General features: G+C 41.1%; 1 protein-coding gene across 5 annotated transcripts in view; it reads right to left on the bottom strand.

Annotated features, from left to right (window-relative positions):
* The window catches only part of PLEKHG1 (pleckstrin homology and RhoGEF domain containing G1), a 127,823-nt gene extending 112,010 nt beyond the window's left edge, over nucleotides 1-15,813 (bottom strand). For 2 of the 5 annotated variants that reach the window (XM_048297729.1, XM_048297730.1), the window contains exons 1-2: nucleotides 15,399-15,813; nucleotides 3,544-3,626 (exon numbers count right to left, since the gene is read on the bottom strand). The gene's annotated coding sequence lies outside the window, so the exon portion shown is untranslated. Of the gene's footprint in view, nucleotides 1-3,543; nucleotides 3,627-15,047; nucleotides 15,072-15,398 lie in introns of those variants that run through there. The other 3 variants (XM_048297728.1, XM_048297736.1, XM_048297735.1) reach the window with 3 other exon arrangements.
* Between the last annotated feature and the right edge of the window lie 5,432 nt (nucleotides 15,814-21,245).

Raw genomic sequence — 21,245 nt, 5'->3', positions numbered from 1 at the left:
ATTGCTGTACAGGATGCTCACCAGAAAACAACAGATGTGCTATAATCACTACTGGCCATTCATTTCCTTTCTGTCAGAAAGCAGCAGTCATCAATTAAGAACCCCTATCTACAGGACACAAAAGGAAGTATACACTTTTCCTTGGTCATTTGACCGCAACAATAGGAGATGGCAGCGGGAAAGGACTGACCACTCTGAGCAAGTGTGGCAGGGAGGAAAGCAGATAGGGGTGAGTGAGCTTGTCTTTTTAGATTTTTTTAAAAATTAATATAAGATTTTTTATTCAACACTTTAATATACAAATGTTTAAAAAATACTTCGTCACTTAATCTACAAATTATACAAAATCCTAATTAAATTATTCCTGAATTTGTCCAGACAATTCATTGACTCTTTTTCACAGCAGAAAATCTCAAACATGTGAGCTGACAACAGATTTAAGCAGCATCTATCTAGAAAAGCTGTTTTATCAATTAACAAAGCCTTTTCTGAAACAGTTATCACAATTTTTATAAAAACATTAGTCTAAAGCTGTATAGAATTTCAATACATCGCTGGCATAAGTTATTTGGATTAATATTTTTAAGAAGTCTAGTCAGATCTGTGGATCCTTCCGTTAAAGATTACGTTCGCTGGTGAGCTTCATCACTCTGAAATAGAATGACAGCTCTCAAAAAGCTGCCAACAACAGAAAATCCTAGAGATGGGCTTTATATTATGTCTGTTACACGACTGTAGTCAGCCACAAAGGATTTGCAGGAAACTTATTAAAAATGTTAGCCTTAATTAAGGTATTAGGCATTAAGCTAGCATGCTAAATTAAACCCCAAATATTCCCATGAACACTAATGCACCTGCTCTAAGAGCTTGGTAGGCACTTCCCACAACAGGAAAACTTTAAATGCCTTCACATTGCAACTGAACCCCTATTTTCACTCTGCACCTCTGCTTCACTGCATAGCAAAAATAGACCCGACTTACAGAAAAGCTTACACGTGGGCATAGAGTCATTCCTCTCCACCCCCACACAGATTTGCAAGCCCTCATACCACTAAAGGCACGACCTAAACAAAGCATTCAGTGATGCACAGATGCTCAAGGAACCTTTTTAATGTATTGAATTTTAGCATAAACACACTGCATATTAAAACGCACGTGGAATTGTCAGAACAAAGTATATTGCTCTAATGTTTCCTTCTCTGCTACAACATGTTATGATTTAATAGATGCCACTTTAATCCTTCTAAAGATATTCTAACCACCAACTTATTGAAACAATTAAAAACAAACAATATTGTTTGTTTGTGAAATGGATAACAGCAAAATAGAAACACATTCCATAAAATGTTTCCCCCACCACCCCCAAGAAGTTTCTCGGAATGAAAATATTCTTAGAAGTTCCAGATTTAAGCCTGACATGTAAAGCAAATTTGGCAAAATTACTGGTGTTTATTTGGTAAGATTCAACATCCATCCCTCAAAGCTGTATCTGCCTAAACCATTAAGCTATTCTTTTTACAGAACACCAGTCCTCATATTTTGTGTTCCTTCCTTTTTCCCACAGAATTAATTCTTTACTATATGCACTTCATCTAGTCCTTGAATGCCTTATCCCCTTAGTTGATACATTCCCACACACTCCAGTTTTGTTGACACAACAATTTTTTGAAGCACTTCACAGTGAATGCTTGTCTGCCAGGGATCCAAAGAATCTTAGGAAATCCTCTGCATCTTAGGCCACAGGCACAATCCATGTTATCTCTGCTTTCAGAAGAGAGGTTATTTGAGTCTGGTGGTCTAGTTTAGCTTTTCTGTTCATCATGAAAATGCAATAAAACCACTGCAACTCAAAACCAAGGCCAAGAAGCACACTTGAAATGAAATGGAAATCAGGAAAGGGGGAGAGTTTGTGCAAATAATTTGCTCTAAGGTCACTAGGCAAATACTTTGCGTGCATTTGGATATGCACAAACTTCAAGCTAAATAAATAAAATTATTTCCTGTGTGGAAGCTGGGAATGTACAGCCCCTCCGCACTTGTGGATGAAAAAATATGCTAGTAATTAACTATCAGCAAATAACACAGAGAACTAGTGTACTGAATTTAGGTCATGTCAATTATTTTTCTCTGATGCATGTTAAAACATGCAACGTTATTCAAATCTTGCTATTTCTGGAAAACACTGAAGAGGAATTTCTGGTCTTTCCTCTTGCAGCCTCTGCAAAATGTTTTTCTACTTACAGAGACTGTTCTCCCTTCGATCCAAAGAAAAGTAAGATCTCACTAATGTTTGTCAGATGTAAGCTCTAATCTAATGCTATGCAGTCCTGCAAGTGTCTCTCTATTACAGTTATGCAATCTCAAAGCATTGGAGTCAAAATGAAGTTGCCATTCTCCTAAAATTTCATAAACATTTGAACACAATTGAATCATAAATACATACTACAAAATTATATTACAAGCCCTACTATCAGTAGGGTAAAAGAATAAATATTATTAATTAGTGGTCTAATATAGCATATTCATATTCCCTCTGCAGGTCACAGAAGCCAGAGTGGCAATTAACATAATGCACCCTTTTTTTTTTTTTAATTATAAAGTAATCCATGCTATACTGGTTTCAACATTAGCACTGGAAGGAGTGAAGTAGGTTACTCATAAGGCATCAAGTTTTTCCAAATAGCAGTGTCCAAGCTGTTAGTTACTGAATGTCTGCTTTTTTCAGAGAAAACAAAATATACATTCACATTGGCACCAGGAATCTTTCTCCTTGAGGAGGAAAGGAGGAAAAAGGGATCTTGCCTAAATCTCTCTTATCTAGTATTTTCTGTAGAGTCTCCTGCCAGCCCTATTGTGAAGTTTTCTGGAATGTCAATTTGTTTCAGATAATCAAATGAGTGAAATCAGTTATTACAATCAGGTTACATTTCTATGGCATCCAAACGTGCTTTTCCTATGTTCCCAAGTTCCCCAGATGCCCTAAGACTTCCAGGCAGTGAGGTTATATAAACAAAATTAAATCCCTAAAAAATAAACTAAAATGACATAGAGTAATATAGCAAATTTCAGGAGAACAAAGTCATCCTGGATCACCCCATCCCTATAGCGAGACCAGTGTTTCTCCAAAAAAGTGGCACTTTTACATCCAAAGGCAAAGAATCAAGCAACCAAACAAAATTTCAGCCACAGATCTTCAGCAAAGCTTCAGTTTCAGAAACAAGGGCTAAAACTGAAGACTTAACCTCCCCTAAGTGCTTAGGTGCCCCCCCCCCCCCCCCCCCCCCCCAAATTTGATTTAATTAGCATAAAAGGCCACTGTTGTGCACATGAGGAACACCCTCCCTCTTGGCTAACCCACACGGCAGGCCTGTTCAGCACAGTGACCTACTGTGGATTTGCATACTAAGCAGCCCCATGGTTAACCTGAGGCACGTTCACTGCACACCAATGGTAATCCTCGCAGTCAGAGGCACAGCAAACATCACCTCACATTTAAAATAAAGTAAAAAAAATGAAAGTTAAAATAATAGTAAAGAAATTTACCTGGTAGAGCACTCACCCAATATATCAGTTAGGGTGGGCAAAATGGAGTCACTTCTCCTCTCCTCCGTTGAAACTCTGGCATTCTGCAGAAAGGAGGATAGAAATTACAGAATTAGAGAAAGGATAAAAGGGAGCTCAGCTGTGCAGCTCAGCAGGGGTCAGGGCACACCTCAGTTTATACCCCCTAAGTCACGCTCGCTGTACGTACGCCTGCCCGTTCCGTCCTAAAGAGTAGCTGAATAAAACATAGCACAGGCTGAATCCAGTTCAGACAAGCTAGGGAGTCAGATTTTGAATAGGAATGAGACACTAATGTGATTCTGAAAATCCCATTAAGAGCCTTTACCACCTCTGCTTACCTCCACATCTTTAAAAATCTAGATCAGACAGCTCGCCTATGGTCGCGCTGTACAGCTGCACTGAAGCAAGGAAGTACTGCTGGGTTCCCAAGCTCTAAACCCCAAGGGCTTCAGGCCACACTCCTTCTGGAAATTGTTAGAGCTGACTTTCAACTTCATTATCTTTAATGCCTGGAAACCTCTATCCAAATGATCCCTCACTTTCCTGCAATATCACTGGCCTATAAAGTACATCAGAGACATGGGTCATTGAGATCTGCTTGGTACCTCCATCACACCTAGGTATTTTCACAAGGTCAAAAAAACATGATAAATATCTGAAGAAAAATAATGTTTCTCCTACCGCTTCACAAAAACCAGCTATTTAGGTAGAATTGTGGTGCAACTTTTTCTCACAAAATTTATTAGCCTGCCTTGAAGCCTAAAAACGGAGGATTTTTGATTTAACAAGGGAAAGAACTCATTTCCTCTGCTAAACTTGTAACCCCTCCCAGCCCCAACAGAATATCAACTGGAACTGAACAGGAATACCTTTTTTTATTATTTTCATTTCTCTAAGACATTGCTTTATGTTTCCCTTTTCTAGAGGACCCAAGATTAATTCACCTCTCCTTCTTTGCTATTTCTATGCCATGGACTGCGCCAAAGGTGACAGTGAAGAATCCACAGAAACTGAACATCAAATGCTCTTGTTCTGAACTTTCAAGAAAGTATTTAATTTCTTTCTTCTTTTCTTTATATCATCATAAGGCCTGTTTATATACATGGAGTGGAAACAGTGCACATTCAGCTGCAGTTGATTTCCCATATGGCAAAATACCTCAGGCATTCAGCTGACTGGGAACACTACGGAGGCCTCTTACCATCACCAGTTTTTTCGACCAGGAAGCTCTGCCCAACGCTTGTTCTTATGCCATAATAAATGAGAGTCCCTGCTAAGTGTCCGAGTTAATTTGGTCTAGATGAACCAAACCATAAACAGGCAAAATTTTATATTTCAAAAATCCATTTAAAAAATATTGGGCTACTTTCAACTTCAACAGTAATACCATCAATTCAATCTTGCTAATGCAGCACAATGTTCATCTACAGATGTTTTTTAAATACAAAAACCACTCCATCTGAAATTTTCTTTTAATGAAATATCAATGTATTTGCCCTCTCCATTCCATCTTTGCAGCATTAAATCAACACTACAGGCAATTTCACAGACTGAAAGAGTATATTTTTTTCTTTCGGTATCACTTAGTGACAACTACAGCAACAATTTTATTTACTTCGCTTAGTTTTTCCTGTTCATAACTGAAGACACAGAATAGTCTCCACTAACATTTCTATGAATCTGAAGAAGGAAATACATGAGTAGTCTCACCAGGTTCCTGTGATCAGACTGTAACAGCTGTAACACTCAAATGCCCAATCACCTGACTGTACTTCAGATTGTAAATTAAGCAAAACAGAAATGCAAAGTGATCTACAATTACCATCCTACTTTTGATTTATCATGCAAGTTTCCCTAGCCTCAAATCCTCCAGAGCCAAAGGACTCAATTTCAACTGCTTGAGAACCCAGTTTCTTTAAGAACCCTAGAAAAAGGCAGACTGGCAATATAACCACAACCATTTAAATATACACACATCTGTGTGTGTATATATATAATATACATTATATATAAATAAATGAAAACCAGAACCTAGATAACCCTGAAGAAGCCTGAACTTTTTACTGGGGCTCTCCTGTTTGCCAGTAGTTTCATCAATGATAGTTTCTTAGTTCTAGGGTAAAATTATTTGCCAAAAGCTGTGTCCTCTACCCACCAGAGGACACAATGGCCTTTCAAAACCTTTCAACTGATGATCTGAGACAGGGTCTTATAGTCACATCTAAATAGACTAAAATATAAGCTCTTGGATGCTACAGAATGTTCTACCAACCTTTAACTTTTCCAAGAAAGTTTTCTAGAGATTTTGCTATCATCGTACTTCTATGAAACAGGACAATCTGTAAGGAAAACTAATTTTTCATCCTGTGAATTTTTTTATCAGTTCAGTGGTTTATTTCTCAACCATCAGTGTAAGAATACTGAACACTTTTGTACTAGAAAAACTATAGTGAAGAAAAGATGTTGCATGTTTCTTTCATGAAAGTGATTAACAAATATACTGTCATTTGTCCTATAATTTCTATTTCATCTTTAAAAAATTTGCATGACTTAAAATACTCTTAGTCTAGAAATGTATCACAGTTGTTAATAAAAAGCTTTACTTCTTAATCACTTTTAGAAAATATATAAGGTAAAAGCATCAAGCAAGTAGCAACTTAAAAAGCAAAACCACCAAAGAAACCTGCATTCAGATATTTAAACTGACTTGAACCATAATGCCTGGCTGTCCTGTGAAAAACACTTTGGAATGTGGAATTCACACTATAATGTTAAATGAAAAGCCCAGAAACTTGAAAACTATCTTTCAAAATGCAGTAAAATTAAGGTGCTCCTTTCAGGTATACTCTGCATGGGAGGCAACCAAAATAATTTTCAGTAAGAGGATGGGTGCTTTACTTTATTCCTTAGGAGTCATTGAGATTACCTTCACCTCAGTTTTCCTAAAATGTGTAAATGACACACAACCCTTCTGTTCTACACACTCTCTCAGTGTGGCGAAAGCAAATATTTTCACTTTAGTCCAATAAACTGGTTCTCTCACACCATGGAGCTTTGACATCTCTGCATTTAAAGAATTTCCCTATCCTGTTTCAGCGAGGGTAAAAGTCCAAAGTAAGCCAGAGCCACCCAACTAGATGTAATTGTGTTCCACAAACTTACAGGTGGCAATTTGCTTCAATTCCAAGTAGGATATCAAGACACTCATTCCATTCATTGTCACCCCTGCTCTCAGCTAGTCCCCAACCACACCTCACATCCATACAACTCCATCCTTACACCTTGGATTATATGTGTCAACTTATACTGTAGCATTTTAAAACAAATACTCTTGCCAAACAATTCCACATACTGACCCTCAAAGGAAAGCTCAGAATAAAATTCTTTGGAGAAGTTCACATGTGCTAGACAGCAAACCACTGTGCAAGTTTAATCACCAGTGAGCAGAACTAAAGTAAAAATTTATTTGACATGACTTTTCCTGAGCTATGTTCCAGTTCCTAAAGCCCAGCTTTTCTGGCTGAGGAACGCAGCTTGCTTTTACAGGAAGGCCACATACTGTAGCACCTTCTCATTGCACGACATAACTGATTAACAGATGGAAAATGTGCCACATCCCAAGCAAAAGGATTTATTCCACATGCAATCAGCTGAGAGCTTTCCCAGACATATCAAGCTAATGTCATGGACTAAGTTCATGCAGTGCTCCTGGAGTTTCTTTCACTCTACCCATTCACAACAGTGAACAGCACAAAGGTGAGCTGCATGACAAGGTCAACAGCTGAGTGAGTTTTTGCCAGAAGTCCTCCAGCCCATCCCTGGTATGACCTCAAACTGTCCCCAGGAAAGAAGTCAGTACTGGGCAAGTATGAGCATAGACAAGTAACTGTGATCCGGGTACCAGAACTAATCACTTCCTGATATGACTCAATATTTATAATTAACAAATAAAAGAAACCAACCCAGTATATTTTCCTGAAATCATCAGAAGATGGGCATCACTGATCCTCTATTAAATATTGAAAGAACTCTTTGTGCACCACTGACATTGAGTAAAAGAGCAAAAGGGAAAAAAGCCCATAACATTTAGTGGGCAGACTCCTCATCACTACAAGACAGCGGCAATGAAGAAGTATCCAGATGGCCCCAGCATCCAGACCCCTCTGGAAGCTCAAATAGCTGCATGATGCACACAGCCAGGGTGGGCAGGTGCATCTGTCAGGTATGTGTGTCAGCACTGTCCCCTTGAAATGAAAGAGACTCACAAGCAACAGATCTTCAGTGACAAAGGCTGATGACCAGCTTTTCCTCTGGAGAGCAAATGAGATCATCTTGGTTTTGTTTTTTCAGAATTCTTCCTTGAGAAGCAGACACAGCTCCTATCCTATCCAAACAGCATGCAGTGATGTGTGAAAGAAAACCTTTCTCCTCCATACCCTACCTGTGCACATCACAGGCCCAAATCACACCAATGCTTCACCAAAACAGGGCAGAAAAAAAAAATCACCTATTCCCCTTGCTTTGAACTTGTTGGAGTCTGAGTCAGTGCCTATTCTGTGCTTTGGATGAACAAACTGCTTTGAAGGGGCCTGAGGAGTGCAAGAGCCAAATTTCTGTTTAATAACAGAGGTTGTTATCAGCAGGATCCTCTACTGCAGGGTTGCAGAAAGAACGTCTTCAGTGTGGTTCCTTTTGGATCTGCACTGTTCATGGCAGCAGCAGGACAGCCTGGCTCTAAGAATGAAGAACAGAAGTGACACTGTCAGCATGCACAGCCATGAGTGAGGAAGCACTCCTGTGTTGGTAACAGGCCACGCTGCCAAGGAGAGTGCTGCTGCAGGTGAAGAGGCAAAGGGCAAACTGCAGTAACTGAGATCACCAGGATGAGTCAGCATGCAGGAGATCAACTCTAAAATCTGCCCAGCACAATTTGTGCCTTGGCAAACCACTCTGTCCTTCACGCCAAGAGAAAAGTGGGGTTTTCTTAATGCTCTAGCCTGCATTTCCCTGCTGGCATGCTCTAAGAAAGTAGAAAACAATTCCTGAAGGGAAGGTCTGCAGAAAACCTGTCCTTTTCATCTGAAAAATTTGGCTAGCACTGACTGTCCTAGTACAGACATCTCCAATACCAATTTAGGAACCATGTCATCTAAAGCAATGGAGGAGCACAAGCATGCTGAGATACTGCCCTATATATCAGAAAGAAACCTTGGAGATTAAATAGTCATTAATGCCCTCAGAAATTACTTACTTTCACTTAATAACAGATTGCAGTATTCTAGAATGGCTTACCAAAACATCTACACTGTGCCTGATGCTTGGTATTGCAGGTGGAGGTTAAGAAAGTAAATTAGCATTTTTGCCCCAAAAATCTGGGAAAAACTCAGAAGATTAAATGAGTTCAAGCTCAGGAGAAGGAGATGCTGAAGATGATCTCCACAAGGCAGAAGAACCTTCACAGTATAACCAGCCCAGTAAGGCAAGGATTCTCAGAGGCTATATCCAGTGAGGAGTGGCCTAAGTGGTCCTGTCTGCCTGCAGGACAGAGACAGCAACCTCTTCAAAGCAGCAGGAGGAAATCGATGAAGATAAAGCAAATCAGAGATTTATGACTTCAGATTTATCCAACATGAGAGAGACCGACAATTATCAGAGAAGATTGACAGAAAAGAGATGTTACAAACCATATGCTGGTAAAGTATGAGGGAAGGCAATCTATCTCTCCAAATTCAATAATGATTTATTGTTAAATACATCTTTGTCTACCATTCAATAGGCTAAGACTGCTGATTCTTCCCAGAAATTAGTGTTTCTACAACCAATTGAAGTCTGTGATGACATCACTCAGACACTAAGGTGTGACAGCTCTCTGACCAACCTCATGAGGTATGTTAACAGGATAGTGAGAAGGAATTGGAAAGTAAACAGTGAGAAAGCTTCATAAGCACTTGAGTATGAAGCATGCTCATCATGGCAGCACCAATACTGCTTGTAAGCCAAACCCAGGTTTCTGCTGTTAACTTGGTTTCAGTTTAAAACAATAAGTGGAAACCTCTGTGCATACTGAAGTGATAAAGATTACTTACATGCATAATAAGTAGTTCTTCATCTCATCCATTTTCAAAATTATTTACAAAGAAGGAGCTATCATTTTTCTTCCGTATCAGACATCAAGGACACAAAGCACTATGCTACTTTATACTGAAGTACTGCAGATCAGTGGCAGCAGCAGAAAGCAAGTCATTCTGCCACTGCCTTCCTGAAATGTGTTGGGAGCTCATCTATGGATCTGGATTCACTGGGATAGGCAGTGCAAATACAGAAAAAGAAACAAAAACAAAAAGAAAACCCCCAAACAGCACATTGATTCTGGTATGTAGAAATCACAACGAAGCTGCAGCAGACAGTGTATCTAATCTTAGGGGACATGTATGAGGGCAAACATCAGTAAATACTTTAACAAACCGGAGTTTACAGGGCGTTTAGGGAGGAAAACTTGCCCATGTTTACAGATAACTTTGCATAACACAAGGGGAAGCATGGGAGAAAGTACAAGCACTAGAGCCTATGCACTAAATCTAGGAGATAGGGACTCCTTATGTGGGCTAACTAAAAGGCAGAAGCCGACCTTGAAGCCCACACTCAGATGACAATGCTGGAAGATGTCAGCCATGACCATGAAAAGAAACTGGCTGTTATGCTCCTTAGGACAACCCAAACAGCCATCTCCTTCCCAAGCTAGGTACCAAGGTTTTATCTACAATGGCTGTGAGTAAGCAGCTGAGCCGATGATTCAATCAATGACACACTAACTCTGCTCTATACTTCCAGTGAAAGGAAGCACACATCTTATCAGCAGAAAACAGTAGCTGAACGATACTAATGCTTGGAGCGTGATCCTGAAATGTCTGAATGGATACGAAGGTTCAAATGCTTCAATGTTAACATTCATTAAGTTAGGTTTTAAAACATCTGGGCAGGGCTCACATGCAAGTTCCTACAGAATGTATGCTTACAGGAAGAGGCTTGGCACCACTTGCAGTCTGAAACTCAATGACAGAGCAGGCAAGCAAGACTTATAGGATTCAAAGTTTCTTTAGCGCTGCTTCAGTCACAAGTTTACATGGGAAACTGCTGCCAGCCCAATTTATACCTGTTCACTACACTTATAAAACACACATGCAACCTCCACTAGCACAATCATCATGGTTCCACAGACCATTAGGAAACAGGACTAGTGGAGGTCATGCTGAGGAAGGAAGGAAGGAAAGAAGGAAGGAATCAAGTCAAATGCATGAAGTCACTCTTACAGAAAAAATTTTAAACTGTCACCTTGCTTTGTATTTTCACAGCAATGCTCTGCATTGTGATTAGTGAAAACATGGGTAGTGACCACCCCCACATGCAGGTACTTCAGAAGGCATCCCAGTCAACAGATGACAGACAGTGGGTTTAAGAGTTTGTAATGTGGCTTGGACAATTGCTTCTTGCAGGCCTTCTTGATAACTGTAAGTAGTTTTCCCCTCTATTTCCTTCCCAGTCCTCCCTGACTAGGCCCCTTTCTCTTCCTGCATTTGTAATCAAGTTCATGGCTAAACCTATTTTAGGCCAAGTTCATATAAACTCAACTTTTGGTGAATCAGGCTAGACTAACCTATTTGATACAACGACCATAACTAAAAAAAAAAAAATGTTTATATCCTTAAAGTGATTTGGGAAACTTTAAACACTAAGAGATAGTTTGTCACACACTTTTTTTGAACATTAATTAATACAAACAGGCTTTACTGATACTTTTAGTTATTATTCAATCTGTTCACATTCATCTCTTGTAGTCTTAGCCACTGACATAAAAGACTCCTGTACTTACAATTGTAACTGTTGCCATTGCACTAAGACTCACTTTACTTTTCACTCCCTTCACTCCTGTTCCCAGGTCGGTTTTGTGCTTCCACCACTCACTGTGGGGTGTGAGGCTTTTCTAAAGCGGAGAGGAAGTCTGGGCTCCACATCCTTTGCATTCTAAGTTTACAAGAATAACACTTTCTTCCACTTTTTTTTCTCATTGACAGTCCTACTAGCTAAAACTTTTTATGTGCAGTGACAGTAATGCAGGTTCTCAGAATTAATCATTCAGAAACAGCTCTGCAAGCCTTTCAGCCACTCCAGACTTTGCTGAGGGCTGCAAAAATTCTTTCCCTCCCACCTCTCCCTCTTAACTCTACAGAAACAGAATGTCATTTAGAGTAAGTAGTGGTAAGACATCCTCATTGTCCCCACCAGCAAAAATTCCAGATTATTATAAGAGGATCACCATCACTCCAAATGTCTTCAGTAGACATTACATTATTAACTTGCATTTTTTCATATTTCACTGTCCTATCTTCTATTCTAGCTAAATATCCGTGCACCACATTTGGCAATTAAGAAACTTATGGCAAAGTAACTTAAAGCCATAACTAATTTAACATGTCAATAAAACATGTTTCTTTAACACAGCAGCCTTCCTTCTCAACACGACTGAATACAAAAGGGAATGCACATCAGATTAATTCCTTTGTTCTAATTTATAACTGCCATAGCTTTATACATGTCTAATCTGAGAAACACTTCTAAATGGAGCCTGCAAATGGCCCCCTTTATCATCAGCTTGGATGGTTCCATTATTTCCTGATCTAGCACATCTAACCCTATGGATTTGGGGTACATGACATGGCCATGCTGCCACCCAGAAATGTGGTCCCTCTTCTTCATGACCCCATGCTCCCAAGACTAAGAGCTGCAGCTCTGGTTTGGCCAGTAGAGACTTAGTGGTGCCCAGCAATTGCTGGAATGGCAACCAAGCACAAAGAAAATTAATAAATAAATTAAAATCAACAGTTGAATAAGTCTTTGGCATACTTTAATAACTGTGCTAAGTATCTGTTAAAATATTGTTATTTGGGAGGTCTTAAAAAAATTGAGATAAAATAAAAAAGGTCCATCCATTCTGTAGTATCCTTCCCTAAGAATTGTTTTGGTTTAGAATTGGTCTTTTCTACTGACAATTTTAGAGATAACACCTCTGTACAGAAACTTTTTTTTCAATAGCAGTATCTCAGGCTAATCTGTGGATCCACTCTTCAAAATTAGTAACAGCAGATTTTGTAACTGTGTTCTTGATTTACCCATTTTTGGGTAGATCTCAAAAGTAACTCACCAGAGCCTACAAGTTGTATGGGTGATGCTAGCACAGAGCAAGGTAAAATGACAGAAGCCAATGCCAAATTACAGTTCTGTTAGTGTTCTATGGTTAGAGAAACAGACCAGCTTTGTACTGCTGAGTTTGCATTCAAAGATAATAGAGCACTACTTCAAGTAAATGCCTTTGTCAGTTGCTACAGCCCTATCTGGTTAGCAGAGCTTAAAAAGCCTGTTCTGAATGGGAGCCAAGAACTCACAAGAGTATGAAAGGCAGAGGACAACAGGTATACAGCAACCCAATCCAAATAAATGCACACAAGGAGGCTTTCAAACATGCATACTGCTCCAAATGACTTCACAAAAATACTATCACTGGTGCCACATGAAAGACTGCATCAGTGAAAGATTCCAACATACCAACCTACACAAATAACAGCAGCAAAAAGCATACAAACTCACTACTTGCCACTTACCAGAAAAGTATGCAGATATTCTCACTTCCCTTCTAGCTTGAACTTTTTAGGTCACAGCAAAGGTTTAAAATAAAATAACAAAACAAAACTACAAAGAAACCCAAAACACTACCCCCAAAAAAAACCTACCCAGACAAAAACACTCCACTTCCCCACAGGAAGGTACCAAGTGTTCAGTTAGTTAGCTTCAAACCCTTTCTACCTTTTTCCATCCCCTCACAATCAAACACTTTAGTCTCAAAGTATGCCTTTAGACAGTTAATTTGTAGTCTCACATCCTGCCTAAGGAAGAAGAACACATTAGCAGATGTTCTGAAATGATGACTGCTGCCAACAAACCAGGTTCACTGCTTAAAGATTTCCACTTAAAAATCAAGTAATGCTGTCTTTGCAATATGTTATCAAGTAAGACTATAAATTACAAACTGATTTGGCTACACACCTATTTTTTTTTCCTTTCTCTTTTCTGGAAAATCAAAAGTAAAACAACAAGAAAAATTACACCTTAACACCTAGTGTTAGAATCATAACATGCCTTTGCAGAGATGCACTCAGTAGCGTGGCCACAGGTCGACGTTGTTTGCTTAGGGCTCTCTAGGTCTGTGAGAAACAGCCAGCATTCCCGTAAATGAACACATTTAAAACTGAACCTTTCATCAGAGTGTTTTGCACCATTCCTAGTTTGCCAACTGAGAACACAGAGCAGAAAAAAGTTTAATAGCTAAGCATCTGCATGGACCCAAGAACAATACAATATTCATTAAGAGGCCGATCTCAAACTGCCTTCTCATATTTTCAAGACAAGCACTCTATTAATACATTTCTTAACCTTAGCATAACTCTTATGTTTTCATCCCAAAGCACCCGCACACACATCGGTGAAGAGTTCCCAAAATTACCACAACTATATGTCCCACACATACCAGGCAAAAAAACCCCCTAAAAATAAATCTCAAGGAAGCTATATATTGTGCCTTGCCAGCCACAGTGAATTGTACAGCCAGGAGTTGCTACAGCCAGATTTAGCTTCATACAAGCTAACAGGATTCCTTTATAAATTTAGCTAGAGGCACGGGCAACAAACGCTTGTGGAAATTTGAACTGCAATGCTCCAGCAGCAAAGACTGCTCCCTCCAAGAATGAAACAGTAGCAGAAGATGACTATTAGTAGGCTCCTATTACACAGCTTTCAAAACAGCTATAAGTCCTCAGGTTCTCTAGGCAGAGTTATTAAACTGCTGAATACCAGCAAACACTAAAAGAAAAAAGCAAGGCCACAGCTCTTTCTGTGTCTGCCAATTAATAATCAAAGGAGGAAAAAAGCCAACCAAAGAGAGACCGTGTTGGAAGCCAGCTGAACGTTCAGCTAAGCTTGTTTCAGGTCCTTTCCCCACATACTTGGAGCAGTGTGGCTTGTGAAGAAAGAAGGAAACGAGTGCCTCAGGTCTGTCAGTGCTAACTGAAGGATGAACTCTGAAGGGCTTCTCCTTCAACAAGAGGGACTGGGACACACGACCCGCAAAACAGGGAAAAGACGAGTGCGGGATATGGGGAAATGCATCCAGGATCCTATAGGGTAGCAGGACACTGCTCTGCCCCACTGCCTCTCCACAGAATCAAAGTTCCTACTACTTAACAACAGATCAATCATATTTTTAAACCTCTTTAGGACATACTTATCACAATCCCATTAACTTTAAAACATAAAAAGAAATAGAGGATAGGTTTGGGGGGTTTTTTTGAGTTTTCCAGAAGACACAGGTTTGCTAAAGCATCCCCACAAAACCCGAGGCCCTATGCAATTTTATCATATTTTAAAAGAAGTACCTTCCCCTTCGCCAAAGAAACTCGATGAAACCCCCAGGCTCGGGCTGAGCCGGTGGAGCTTGGCCGGGATAGCCCCGAGCTCCGGCGGAGCGACGGAGCACAAAGCGGTGCGGTGGCCGCGGCAGCCGCGATGGGAGCCCGGCGCACGGTACCTCCGGGGGCAGCGGCGGGGCTCGCACAAAGCCTGCGCTCACGGAACGCCCGCTCCCCTACGGAGTCACCAGCGCGGTTTCGGGGGGCTGCGGGACACCGGGCACCTCACCGCCCGCCCCGCACCGACCCCAGCCGCTCCGGCAGCCGCCGCCCCCTCCCCGGCGCGCCCCACCGAACAAAGCCCCTGGCAGCGCTCACCGGCAGCGTCTCGCCGTCTTCTGCCCTCGCCCACCGCTCCTCCTCCCGCTGAAAATCCAGGCGCACGGTGCGGGCCAGGAGTGCGGGAGGTTACCCCGCCCCGCATTCAGCGGCGCCGGCCGGGTGTCCCCCTCGCAGCGCCCGTGGCCGCGCCCCGGCTCCCTCCGTGCGCTCGAGCTCCGGGCAGCGGCTTAATCTCCAAACTTCCTCCTCCTCCTTCTCCTCCCGGCCGGGCAGAGGAGTCTGTGAAACTCCCCTCCTCCATGCAGCTCCCGCAGCCCAGCCGCTGCCTCAGCCCCTCCCCGGGGAGGCCTGGCCCGGCTCTGGGCTGGTGCTTGCTCCCTCCTCCGTCGCCCCCCAGCCCCCGAGGCTGGGAAAGGGGGGGAAGAGAGATTAACCACTCAGATTTGTCTCTGGAATGGAGCCAAAGAGAGCAGTCAGATTACAGCCCCGGGAAGAAGAAGGGAGGAAAAGGGAATGGGGGAGAAAAAAAAATGAAAGGAAAACAAAAAAATCCCGCTACTGTTTCCATGCAGGGGAGAGCGCTGGGCTCTCCTGCCCTCCCCCGTGTGTCAGGTCACAGCCTCTCCTCCCGGCTGCGAGCCCCATCCCAGCCTCGCCGAGCTGCCCATCGGCTCCTCTCTGCCACCACAGGTCTGAAATTCAATTCACAGGTCTGAGCTTCTGTAAATGAGTTGCCAAAATGCGAAGGGAGCAAGTCCACCCCGAAATACAGACCCGTAAAAAGCAAATTCCAAGAGGCTGTAGACAGAGACTACACCTGCCTAGTGGCAGGCTGCTGGGTCATCTTCTTTGAAAAGGTGAGCTTAAAGCTACACAAAATTTAAAAAGAATAAATTAAAAAGACAAACACAAAAGAGAAAAAATAGCTTAAATAAAGCCTGGATTCTTCATACATGTTCAGTGCTCCTTATTCCTCTGAGCCCTGACAAAATCCTTGGTTTCCTGTAAAATCTTGTTCCATATTTCACATTTAGTAAAGCTGTATTCCTTTTTTTCCATAACAGTTTCTGCATCTACTCATGCTAATATACAACATGTGGAATGCAAGGAAAATTGAGAGGTTAGAACAGCTCATACTCTTCAGATGTCAAAACAAGTAATTATAGCAGTAATTCAGAAAAGCAGGAAGTTTCAGTGTTTGCCCTCATCTTACCTGTTCTCACTGGAATCCTAAAAAAACAAACCAAAAAACCCCCCAAAAAACCACCAAAACACCTTGTTCAGGGTCTGTTTCTCTGTCATTGATTCAGAAGCCCAGAGCTCTTTCTTAACATGCATGCTGAATATTCTTCAGACCAGTGCTGAATTTTAAGATTACCACATTTATGAATTCATTTTGGCCACGTTTCAAAACAAAAGTTTGTTTTTAATAAGTGGGACTATATTAGCTTTTCAAGAAAAAAAAATACCTCAAATGTTTTAATGGCAGCCATTCTTGCACATAACATTTATTGACACTGCAGAATTACAGCATAGTTATCACAGAATCACAGAATATTCTGAGTTGGAAGGGACTCTCAAGGATCATCGAGTCCAAGTCCTGGTCCTGCAGAGCACAGCCCCTAAAATCACACCCTATGCCCAAGAGCATTGTCCAAATGCTCCTTGAGCTCTGTCAGGCTGGTGCTGTGACCACTTCCCTAGGGACCCTGTTCCAGTGCCCAACCACGTCTGCGTGAAAAAACTTATCACCAAGGGGTAAATCTCACTCCACTCCTATTTCCTTGTGAGCCATCACTGTACTATCAGTCAGGAAAGGCAGATCACAGAAGGCTGGACTCCACAGTTAATAGTCTAGAATGGTTGAAAAAGTTGCTTGACAGGGGGGCAAAAGGAAGAAGGGCGATTTCGGATAAGACTAGTAGGTCCACTAACACCAACTCACTGGTTGTGACCTCCTGCACCACATATTTACTCCATGTCTGAATTCAGCATCCAGCTGAGCACACATCCTTGCCTCAGCACACTACACTCTGGCCTTGTGCTGGGAACAAAAAATTAGCCTTCATTTGCAAGTCAATAGGAAAAAAAAGAAAAGAAATCCAGAAAAACACAAAAGCAGCAAAACTTCTCTGATGAAACTACTGAGAGAGAAGCATTTGTAACTCATTCCCATTTGGGGAATCAGGGAATGTTCTTCCTTTATGAATAGATCTTTGAAAGATGATAATAAAACAAACTACTGCTTGATGCATTTAACTCAGTCCAAATTAAAACAAATGAAAATGCACACGAGTCCCCAAATGGGAAATACAACAAAATCCCCAAATCACAGAGTATTCCAAGTTCCTTTAAGAAACTGTACAGTCTCTCCAAATATGTTTTAAAGGCCTTACATGATCTGTTCCATATGGAGTTTGTTTTTCCTCAGTGCTGTGACTAACAGGAAAAATCTTCAAGAGGAGGTCTCTTCCTCTCTCTTCATCCTTCTACCTCCGTTTCCCCAAAGGACTGATCATGAGTCTGTCTAGTTTCTGTTTGCTTGTGCTAAAAATAGCGTTACAGTGGACTGACAAAATACTCTCAGTTTTAAGGCGACTGACGGATAATGTAGGATCATTGTTGCAGAAAGAATGAGAGGGGTTTAAAGGTCAAACTTTACAACACTGTAACACAAAATAATGTATCTGAAGAACCACCCATTTTTAGAGGAATTAGATACATGGACAAATTGTGGGAACGCCTGTCTTTGAAGGTAATTCATCTGACTATTGGTAAAAGGGCATGAGTGACAAGGAAGCTGCAGGCAGGTGAACCTTTCTCCTGGATTTTGCCTGTGCACCAGAAAGTCGGTGGCACGGGAAGGAGCACCAGTTGTTGCGGAGGTTTCCAAACAGCTTCCTCAAGAAGCAAGCCTCTGTTCCCCTGAGCTCCACCTTTGTCAACACACATCTTTTCCTACTCACTCTCACAGCATCTCTCATACTCTTACGCAGCAGGATCCCTGCCTTCCCCCATACATAAGGTGAGATTCCGCTCCATCTGCCAGCTCTTCACCTCTGTCCCTCCTGCTGCCCTGGCAGTCAGAAACTTGCACCACTAATGAGCTGGTGTCTTTCACAATGGTGTCCAGGACTTACCTTCATGTACTACTTGAAACTGATTTGCTTACTATGTTGGGCATCTGTAACCTAGCATTATTTTCCTCTAGGAGGTCTGCTTGTATCAACTGGTCTACCAATAAGTTTGTACATATACATGTTCTCAAACATCACAGCATTTCTTTACATCACAAGCTCTGAATTGCATCAGTCATCATGTTAATGTTTTCCTCATTCTGGCTGTGACTCAGCAAAACTGTAACCAATGCCTTTAAATGTACAGAAATCACTGTCACTTCAGTTTTGCTGACTGATGATGAATTTCACCATTCACTTGAAGAGGAGCACAAGTTTATCTGTTCTGTGTTAGAATCTGGGGGAAAAAAAGCCTGTCCCTACAATAACAGAAGAAAGCTACTTGTAAAGACACCCCCCACACACACTTAAAGACAAAGACACATCCCAGAATTGATTGTTTGGTGAGGGGCAGGATCTGTAGAGGCAAACTGCTGCATCCATGCCATGCACAAGGGTGTAAAGCAGGAAAAATGAATATAATATTAACCTGGGCACTCCCCAGTCAGCTTAAAAAAAAAAAAAAAAATCTGCAATGTGCTCCTTGCCTTGTGTCCAAATTAATTATTCTACCCACTACACAATTTACTTGACAGGCATAGGTACACTCCTTCACTTTGAAAAGAAATGTTATTAAGTGTAGGGGGTTTTTAGAGCTATGCTTCTGTTTAATAGAACATATTCTTTCATGTACACTAATGCCAAGGAGTACACAACCATTCCAGTAATTATATGTTCCAGTAAAATCATTAATATCAAATAAAATACTATCATACCTACTTTATGCCTGTGTCCTGTAGGTATTCAGTTTCCTCCAAGTTGGTGAGATAACTCTGTGGAAAAAATTGGAAGCATATTTAAGTCTTTACAGCAACAGCTGCTAAAACATTAAATCACGAAGTTCAAAATATCTTACTCCCAATCTCACTGTAAAGTTTAAGTGGAAGTACTTTAAATACAAGATGACTTTGCATGCCACTTGCCTTGGGAAACAAATAGTGTGCATAAAGAATGGGAGTAAGAGGATGAAGTTTAGTGGTTACAAGTATGAAGACTGCCAACATAAGAAAAGAACAAAATACTGTGCAGAAGGAATGGACTGAATTTAATCTTTCTAGGGAGAGGATTGACTCCTTTGTCCATGCAGAAGTAAACATCTTTGGGATGATTTGCTTTTCCACATAGCAGCACTGCTTGGATCCTCCACAAATGCTACTGTATTTCATAAAAAAAGCACGCAGACCAGCTGCAGTTTTCATGAAATAGGCTTTGGTAAATTCAAAAGCTAGTGCAATTATGTTGTCAGCTCAGGTCTCAAATTCTTTACAAATCTTGGGTCTTAAGCACAACCTCCACCATGGTGCTTTTTTCATTGTGATAAATAATAGCTGTCTACATTTCCCATCTGTTCTTCTCCAGAAAGCTTTTCTTGTGTCTTATTCCTGAAAAAATTTGCATCTACACCCTTGCAAACAAAAACCCTGTTTCAGTCTTACAAGGGCTCATCTTCTCCCCAGTTAAAGTTTCTTTGAAGTATTTTAGGTTATAAGGCTGGAACTGAGTCGTTCATTTCAAAGTTTGGCCGTCAGCCATTTTGCTCTGGAAGAAAGTCACCACTAGTTCCATGCTCCTCATAACAAAGCCACCAGTTAAGGATGAACCATTGCAACCCCTCCAGGATGGAAGATGTTTACCCCTTTTCTCTGGACAGGACAGTCAAAAGCACTCAAAATAAAGCTGGAGCAGGATCCCAACCACTTCCTCTTCTCTGTTTTGTTGCTTGCACCGCAAAAGGCCTTACGGGACACACAGGAGGTGCTTGTTTCTCAAAATTCAGCTGCCTCCTTTTGGCTTAAATTGATTATTCACAAAAAGAGTATTAAGATGTCACAAGGAGGCCTTCGTCTTATGTGCTGTATTTAGGGGCTGCAAGATCATGCTCTTTAAAAGGGTTTTTTCTTGTTGTGTGCTTTGTGGTGAGTTTACATGTACAAAAAGGCAGGATCAAGTCCAAGGACTTCAGAGCACAACAAGGAGAATATTACACTTGCTTTAAGCAGCAGCTAAGAGTTACTTTTCAACACTGCTAATACAGGTTGCTAAGATGGTAGATGAGCTCATCTGATTACAGGACTCCAACTTCAAGGAAACTCCTTCAAACTTATAACCACTGGTTTCTTGTGACTCATCTAGGTTATTAAAAAAAACCTTTTACTACTTACATGAAAATCTTGTGGTTCCCTACTTTCAGCTGTAGCTTTTAAAGCACAATGCTCCACAATAATTAGACTAATTGTTTTAAACTACCCTCTGAGTAATAAGTAATAAACATGCTTTTTTTTAGGCAATAAACTAAATTCAGCCCCTAACTTCTCCAAGATCACCATCTAGTCCCTGGAATATTTTTCTCAAGCACAAGTGGCCCTGGACTCTTCCTTGCATTTAGTCTGGTTTGCTGCCCATCAGAGACTGACAACACCAGAGCAGGCAGATTGCATGGGCAGTTCTCTGGGCATGGATCAGAGAGCATCCCAAGGGGCAAATTTCCAAGAAGGAGCTAAGAGGACTGTAATCTCCTTTGCTGTATTGCTGTCTAATGCAACACGCAGTCCAAATCGCTTATCAGATAACTTTGGCCACTGTTCAGCCATTCCAATCCTCATCAAAGCTGCATCCCGTGCTGTCCTGAACTACTGCCACAGCAAAA

Source organism: Corvus hawaiiensis, chromosome 3 (assembly GCF_020740725.1).
Source record: "Corvus hawaiiensis isolate bCorHaw1 chromosome 3, bCorHaw1.pri.cur, whole genome shotgun sequence".
Classification (NCBI taxonomy): Eukaryota; Metazoa; Chordata; class Aves; order Passeriformes; family Corvidae; genus Corvus; species Corvus hawaiiensis.
This window is presented reverse-complemented; position numbering and strand designations above follow the sequence as displayed.